An 8,883-nucleotide genomic window follows, 5' to 3' on the forward strand; every position below is an offset into this window, starting at 1 on the left:
ATTACCAACAAGGCTTTAACAAATATACTGACAAAGTTCTTTCAAAATGACAACTTTACTTTATACCTTTTTTTTTCTATCATGTGAAATATACTGTTTATAGACAATACATGTCTATAAACAAAATGCTAAAGAACAGCTGTTTTGTTTATCAGCCATCATGACTGAGTAGGTTTGTGCCTTTGTCTTACATATAAAGATGGTGATTAGTGGCACCTTTGTAACCTGCTTCTCCCGCTGAGGACCCTGAAAGGACCAGGCAAGTTTAATTAATTAGACATTGAAGCCACAGAAACATCTGAGCCCACCAGAGAGACGACAAAAGCCAGAGAGTCAAGTTCAACCCTCTAATTTCACGGAACAGAAAAACAGATCAGAGGGAAGTTTTCAGACCACTTCTTTTCTTTCCACATTGAATATGTAGAGGTTAATTTCTTTGCGCTCCGAGGAGGGAAGTAATGAAAGGAAAAGCCATTAGCTGTGCACATAAGAACCACCTCCCCGTTTCTTTCACAGCAGATAATTATCCTGAAATCAGAAGTAGATAATGTTGGGAGGACAAATGACAGTCCATATTTCCATGGCAGGAGCCCAGCAGAGCATTTTAGTACAATTTAATATTTGATAGGACCCGTTCCAGTAATGGAAACATCATGTTTCAGATGCACCTGATGGGAGATTACAGCAAGACCGAATGCGGTCAGCAGTCTGTTATTAGCAGGTGGTGGTGTTGATACACAGGTTTTTGGGTGTCCTTGGAAAAAAGATATTTACTCAAAACTAATATTTGTTTTCACATTTTGCCCATTGTCCAGATAATTCCCAAAAAATCACAGCACTCATACCCAAAGACATTTTTATAGAAAGGACTCTGACACAGTTAATTCTGGCCTAATGATTGCAGACATGTTGCCTGGTAACCATTTTTTCCAAATCTTTAGCGAACGAGTACGCCAACTACAAGCAGCGGGAAACGAACCTTGTCAAGACGAGCAGCCTCTAGCAAGTTAACCACATTTAAAGGGTAGAGATAAACTCAAATTATTGTCCTGATGGGTGAAATTCAGCTAAATGAGTGATATATAAGAAATAAAAATAATAATAATAATAATACATTGCACCCTAACACCATCAAGCTCTTCTCGCCTTCATTTGTACACAATTTAATTTTTCCAAAGTAGCACCCTGTGGGCATTGAGTAAAAACCCATTGCTCTTTCCAGCGCATATTAAACAGCCATCATTTAGTGCTCAGTGAATTATCTTACACAAATAAAAACATAATTGGACTCTTCTGTACGGACGGTGATGGAGATTTCTGACAAACCCATTTGGAAAAAAATTGATGAAAAACAGACAGCTGAGGGCAACGCACAGCGTCGCTATGATCTAATTACTTTCTTCCGCACATCCTCCACAATTACAGAACAGCTGCCTCCCCAAATCACTGGCGATGTTAATAAGTAAAATATCTTATGCTACAACTCTATTACGAGGCAGCAAACAGACAAAGTCACTTATAGAACAACCTCCATGTTCTCCACGTGTAACGAGCTGTCAGGTTTTTAATTTTAATTGATGCCGTTTAAATGTATCAAAAGGAATCATTTGCCAGGAGAAAAACAAAGATGGCAGCAGGGAAAAGACGCAGTGGTAAAGAGTCTCGACAAACAGGAAAAGGTAGTGGATTCATGTCCAGGCTGGGCCTTACTGTGGAAAATTTGCACACTGTCATTGTGTTTTGTCTGGAACTCTTCTATCATCTATACATCCATACATCTTTTTAGTCTGCACAGGGTCACAGTGGCAGTATAGAGAGCTCTGGTTTTCTCCCACAACATAAAACTGGTATGTGGGCTTTATTCTAAATTGCCTGTAGTTGTGTATGTGTACCCTGCCTCCGCCCATTGGCAGATGGGATTGGCTCCAGCACTCAGTGACCCTGCACTGGAAAAAGTGGTATCTGAGGTAGACGGACCCTCACGGCCCTATCACACAACCTCAACTAGTTTAAGGCAGAGAAAATACAACTAGGAACCACACTGAATTGGTCCTTTGCCTAAGTTGCACCAATGTCTGAAGAATCTCATATGACCCTCGTGTAAATATTCGCCACACAAAATTACAAATCTTTTTTTTTTGCAACCCAAATGTTGTTCCACAGTCACATGACCAACAGAATTTGAATGACATTTGACAATTGACAATTATTCTTCATATTCTTCACACAAACACACACAAACACGCACGCACGCACGCACGCACGCACGCACGCACGCACGCACGCACGCACGCACGCACGCACGCACACACACACACACACACAAACAAACACACATATATATATATACCGTAGCTGTTCGAAGGACTGCGCTCTTCTGGACTGAGGCTTAAGATGTTGTTCCCAGGATTTGCTGTGGCCAGTCTTACAGATTTGGGGATCACCGCCCCGAGTGCTCCTACGGGAATCATGTCAGCTCTCACCTTAGGCTGGAGCTGATAGCAGAGCTCGGCAGCTCAGCCCAATAGTAATCCTGACTCTTGCCCGGTAGTAGCGGGTTCAAACCCTGGTGCAGACGAACATCGTTCAGTAAGGCAATGCCATGGCGGCTTACCTCGACCATGAGCGAACAAACGGAGTCTTACCAGCTCGTGTCCACAAGGTCTGCGTCAGTTGCTAGGGAACCAGGGCAATCTGATGACAAATGGGCTACTGGAACGTAGCAAAGATGGACAAGTGCAAACAATATGGGACTGCTATAGATACAGTATATATAGATGGTATATACATTTTAAATAAAAGAGATGTGTTAGTACAACTGAGGTGAGGAAATTGTACATGTTTCAATACATTTTTGAACCTCCTTCGCTCAACCCTTTCTCAGTGAAACAAAGAAGTTGACGTGACTCATATGTCTAAGTACAAGGAAGACAAGGTCAAATGCTGGAAGTCAAATAGAAAGTGGCAATAAGATAATTTCATCAACTATAATTAGAAGTACCTCAAACTCCCACTTTGAGTTCAACCACTAAATAGGGTGTAAGCAAAATTGTCAAAACATGTATTAATTGCATTTTATAGACAGTAACATAGGCACAAACATAACAACTGATTTTGATGTCAAAATAAATAAATAAATAAATAAATAAATAAATAAATAAATAAATAAATAAATAAATAAATAAATAAATAAAAATGTAAAGACGCTAAAACGTATGCTTCCACGCATTTTCTTCATCTGAATGACACTTGCTCACTTTAAAGTGGTGGGAGGGAGAAAAGCTCTCCCATAGAGCAATCCAGCCAAATAAACTGTACAAACTTTGGTTTAAAAAATAAAGATAAGAATGAAAGAAACAAGTAAAAGTGCATAAAGCAATTGTAGAGGCTAATCTCTTATTCTGAGGGGCTCATTGAAGAAAATCGGCTTTCAAGGCTTTTAACATCGTCATTAACTTGAAGATATATTGTAACTCTCGGCTTACAAATCCCTCTGTCGCAGTCTTTTCAGCCTCAGTAAGCATGGCTTTCAAGGATCACTAATGTCTATATTTAGCTCCCATTTAGGAGCTTTGCACCTCTTGCCGAAAATTGTCAAAAGCTTAAACAAATTCCAAACTTTTCATGGTGACACTTGTAAAAGTAGCAGTCAGGGTATTAGGCAGGAAATTAAAAAAGAAAAAAGGCAGTGTGAGGGGTGACGTCCTGTCATTATACACAATCACCTTGGCGCCGCATCACAATATCAGCAGCAATGCTCTCATGTACTTGAGTAAGAAAGACGTGCTTAGCCTGCATGCATAATTCATCCAGACGCTGGGAAAGATGAAAGACGGATACGCTGTTGTGCACAATAAGAAGGTAAAAAAAAAAAAAAAAAAGAGGAGAAAAGAAACATTTCCCTTTGGCCGAGCACTAATGTGAAAAAGGTAATGGACTGCCACTTATTGCAGATGCACCGTTATGGATGTCTTGTTTTGTGGGCGAAGCCATTCGGGCTGTTGCCAAAATGGACGCACAGCGGTCAAAAGGTTAAGAGGGTGTATTTTATAAATAGGACTGCATATCAAGTTGTCTGCAGAAGATCTGAGCCTGTATTTGATTAAAGGAGAGGGCTCCATATGTTGAATTTGAATATCGTTTTGGTTTTAATGTCATGCACAAAGGGAATTTGAGCATCTGTAACACAAGGGCACAATAGAAAGACAATAGATCCATAAAAATAGGAAATAAATTAGCATTTAAATATATCTACTGACATTATCCTGCTGTCTGGAGGTTTTCTTTCCAAATAAACTTAATAGATAATTACATGAATGCATACGTTTGGTTAATCGTTTCAATGTCTTAAAATCAGCAGATGGTAATAAGTGTACATGAATTAATCCACCTTGACAGCCATGTTGTGTAACTATTCTCACTAAAATTTTACTTTGTAATCCAGACCAGGATTACGAGACTTAAGGGTTGGCTCAGCGTATACTCCCTTAGCAGTCTATTCGTCTTTTGGGTGGGGCAATTTTATCATGTTTCAAGATTATCTCGCAGAAAAAAAAACGTGAAAGTACTTTTCATCATAAAATCAATGTGAATAAGTTGAGAGAGCCGGCAGGATGCTAAGGATGATACCTTCTTGGTTGGCCTGTAAATGTAATCTAACCTCATTGCTTTCAGTGCTGGCTATGTAGTTGGATGAGCAATAGTGTGAACTGCTCTAATCGTTATTTTTATTTTTAGATTTCTTTTTTTCCCCCCTAGTCGTTGTCATTTTCCAGTTCCAGGCATGGCCAGTCACTGACTCTAGTCCAGTACATGAGGCAGCATTGTTGACGGCTGAATCATGTAAAAACCAAGCAGGCCCAGGGGAATCGTTGTGGACAGGATACATCAAGTTACCACCAATCAGCCACTCCAGAGCGTGATGACGGCATGATATGCTCACATATATCCCTGAAAAAACTTAGTCATGAATTGTAAAACAGAGAGGGCCACATGGTTGCACAGTGGTTAGTGCTCTCGCCTCACAGCGACAGGGTTAAGCAATAAAGAAGATGGCTGATTGGATTTATAAAAAAAAAAAAAAAAAAGACAAAAAGCAGGTTTTCCAGGAATCTTTCACTGTCACATTCTTATCTTTAAACACTGTACTGCCATTACTGACGGTTTTAAGGCCCAAACATACTTTCCACATTCGGGTGCCCACAGAGGCCATGTTGGTCCAAGTGACGTAAATATCGTCATCCACCCCTGTGCGCGAGGGTCCACACTGACCCCTCTGCGGTCGACCACACGCAGCCCATTTTTTGTGACCCTCTGCGCTCCGAGTGCTCCTGCGCTGGAGCCCACTGGGTGCTTGTGTGAGGAGATCCGAGTCTGAGCGGTCTGTGTGCATGTTTTCCCTGTGCATACCAGGGGTTTTCTTGATGATATTCTCCCTTCTGCAGACAATAAAACCAAGTGCTTGTGAGGATAACAGGATCACCACACTGCGCATGTTTGTATTGTTTATATGTGTTGGCGCTGCCTTTTGCTGTAATTAGCTGGGATTGGCTCCAGCTCACATTGACCTGAAAATGGAGGATTTTGGTAAAGAAGATGCGTGGGTGAATTATCTTGTCTTTAGAGAAAAGGAAAGAAAAGAAAAGAAAACATTTGCATATGTGTGTAACAGATATTTACACTGTGTACACTAGATCTGTTAGCGGTCCACTTAAAGCGTTCAGGCCATGCAAAGTATGAAGAAATCCTCCAAACATAGTAGGGTATATCTTGCTCTGCCGACAAGATGACTCCTGATACCTCTTTAAAATATATTATGTCAACTTTGCCGTTTACAACGTCGCCAATTATCTGCACATGTATCAAAATAAAACCTGACAGTGTAATGGCTCTTGCTTTCTTTCCAAATCAATTTATATCGCTTCAAACCATAAAGTGTCACTTCACTTTGATTGATAACAGACTTGGAAAATCTGCTGTGAGGGTGTCGTGCACCATGTGTCTCCTATCGCCACAAGCAGGCTGACGTCAGGCTCTGTTCTCCTCGTATGGCATTTGGATTTTGGGACATTTGGCGGTCTGAGATATTGCCTGCTTTTCAGAGGTGAGAGGTCATGCAGGCTTGCAGAGCTCTTCATTTCTCTCTGTTCCCTCCTGAAAGTTTGATTTGATTCTTTATTGAAGCTGCTTTATGACTGCTCTGTGTAATCTGTCATCTTCGCTGCAGTAGATACAGTCGGGGCTCTGCACCCGCCGGTGTTGTCTGCATACGGCCATAAAATGGATCGAGGAGGGAAAGTTAGACAGGCAGCTGCTCGAAAAAAAACTTTCAACTACTTTGACAATTTGGAGCGTTAAAAGTTTTTTTTCTCCTCCGTCCTAAATTTGTGTTTTTCTTTTATCACATGGCAATTAATTGCCATGTGATAATTCTTTGCAGTGGATCAATACAAAAAGCGATACCGGTGTTCAATGTCAAAAGATCCCCTACATGTCCAGAAGAATGAAATACCTCATACACTGAATGGAAGAACCAGGGTGAAAATCCCTATTAAAGTCTGTCTGCCGGTCCTTTCCTCTCTTTCTCGAACCTCAAACAGAAGAGCAGAAAGTCTCGTCCACTGGCTCTGGTTCTGCAGATCCTCGACCCAACTGGCAGTCAGCATGACGGCACTTTACCCGCAGTGAATTTGTCCTGTAGCTCAGCCAAACAAGCAAATGGGCAGTTATCCCAGAGCAAGCTGAGTTTTCCTTCTTGCCTCTTCACTGCCGTTGAGTTGTTATAACTTGAGATGAATCGTTCAGCGGGAACCAGAAACTACAGTCAAATTTGACTCGGGCTTCCTTTTTCCTGCCCTGGTTAGATCTTCTTCTGTCTTTATTTGAGCCAGAAATGACCACAGGATTTTCAAGATGATCTGTGTAGTTGTGTTAAATAATTCAAGCTATGTTAACACATCGGATCAATATTCCAACGGAATAATCTTTTTATAAAAATAAAAAAATTTAAAAAGCTGAGGGCTAAAACAAATCTATAACGATGCAATATAATGAAAATAATTTAGATTTTACTTAATATCTCTTCAGCTGTGAGTCATGCATTTCCATACTTCATATACAAATGCGTCTCAGTGATTTAGATTATTATTAGAAAGTTAATTGGTTTGATTTTTTTCTAATTATTTCTACACTCATAACCACGAGCAGACTGGAGACAAAATCCAGGCGAGAAATTTGATTCCCGTACAGACTAATTTTACATAAGTATAACGATGCCACTAATTATTTTTATTCTGAATGCTTTTTGTTAGACTTCTGAATTTGGGTGTTAATTTAGGAAAAAGTAGACGAATATTTTTTTTGCCATTTGAGCACATAAAGTCCATAAAGGTAAGTGTACACAGAAAAAAAAGGAAAAAAAAGAAATGAAGTCGTACACATGCTCCAAAAATGTATATTGAAAAGTCCCAAAAAAGATGCCTTTCAATTTTTGTTTGTTTGTTTGTTCGTGTTGGATAATTTCAGAAGAAACATTTTGATAAATGCTGCTTGTTGGGGCTCCCTATACATTCTGCCTTGGACCTTCGAGACTGCTCATGTGAAATATCTGCAGTAGTGGACATCGTTCACTATGACAATCTGTCGGAGTTTCAGGTGATTCACCGACAGATTGTCATGTGAAATATCTGCAGTCGTGGACATCGTTCACTATGACAATCTGTCGGAGTTTCAGGTGATTCATCGGGAGGATGAACCCTGTCTGGAGGTGGAACCTTTATTTTCTGTGAAGTCATTGTTCCACTTTTAATCCTTGTGACAACTCCAACTACAAAAAGCTGTTACTGCGGCTGGCTAATGCAGCCGCGCTCACATCTCAGTTTGAACCAACTCATGGCTGCATAATTCAGCTCATCCACACTCTGTTGACATGATTATATCCTGGACAAATAATCAAATGGAAAACAAGAACGGCTACTTGCGTATGCAATGAAACATTCATGTACATCTATATTTTCTCACTCCAGATAATAAGATGCCTGGACATATCGAATGATTTATTTTCATGCTGCGTTTGCCTTTATTTCTATAATTCCTGAATAAAACCATGATAACATGTGAAAGCAGTGAATTTCACAGCGGCTGTGTCACACTATTGATTACTTATTACCCACTTTGCTCACAGCCAGCCACGCTCCGAGTGCAAATGTTTCACCTTGGGGATTGACTAACCTTAATCTGAAGCATGTCTTTTATTGTGATACATGTGGCTGCTGCGTGTGAATTGTGGGTTCCTCGCTTTCTTTCTTTCCCTGTTGGTTGTCGCTGTCTTAAATGTTTCCGGCTGATGCAGGTAGATGGTTGCTATGGGTATGGCGAAGTACCTGACTTGTGCTTAAGTGAGAGGTTCATCATCTCGGTGTGTTATATTATCTTTGGTAAGGCTTGCTTTACAGGCCCAGGCCACACCAATTAAAAATCATAACTCATAACATGTAAACTAACGAGTTTCCAGTATCTGTTAAAAATGATGACGTAGACAGACATTTATTACTGCTTGCAGTTTGTTTTTGTTCGTTTTTTTTTTTGTTCCTGCCATGTTATGAGACTTTTTCCCAATGAAAACATCTGTAGAATTCACCAGAGCTACCATTTGAAACCGCTTTGTAACAGCGAGTACAAGATGTCATATTATTATCAGATCAAAGAACGAAGAAGCTCTAAAGCTCAGCTTTATTTTCGCGGTGGCACAAGAGACTGCACTCTTTATCTGATGCTGAATACATCAAGCCAATATCTATTTCTCAAAGCCATTAGCCAAGAAATATTGTGGTGCAGTTTGCAATCCCATCTATGGGATATTAACAAACACCTTGATTGAAGAAA

This window comes from Lipophrys pholis (genome assembly GCF_963383615.2).
Source record: "Lipophrys pholis genome assembly, chromosome: 12".
Classification (NCBI taxonomy): domain Eukaryota; kingdom Metazoa; phylum Chordata; class Actinopteri; order Blenniiformes; family Blenniidae; genus Lipophrys; species Lipophrys pholis.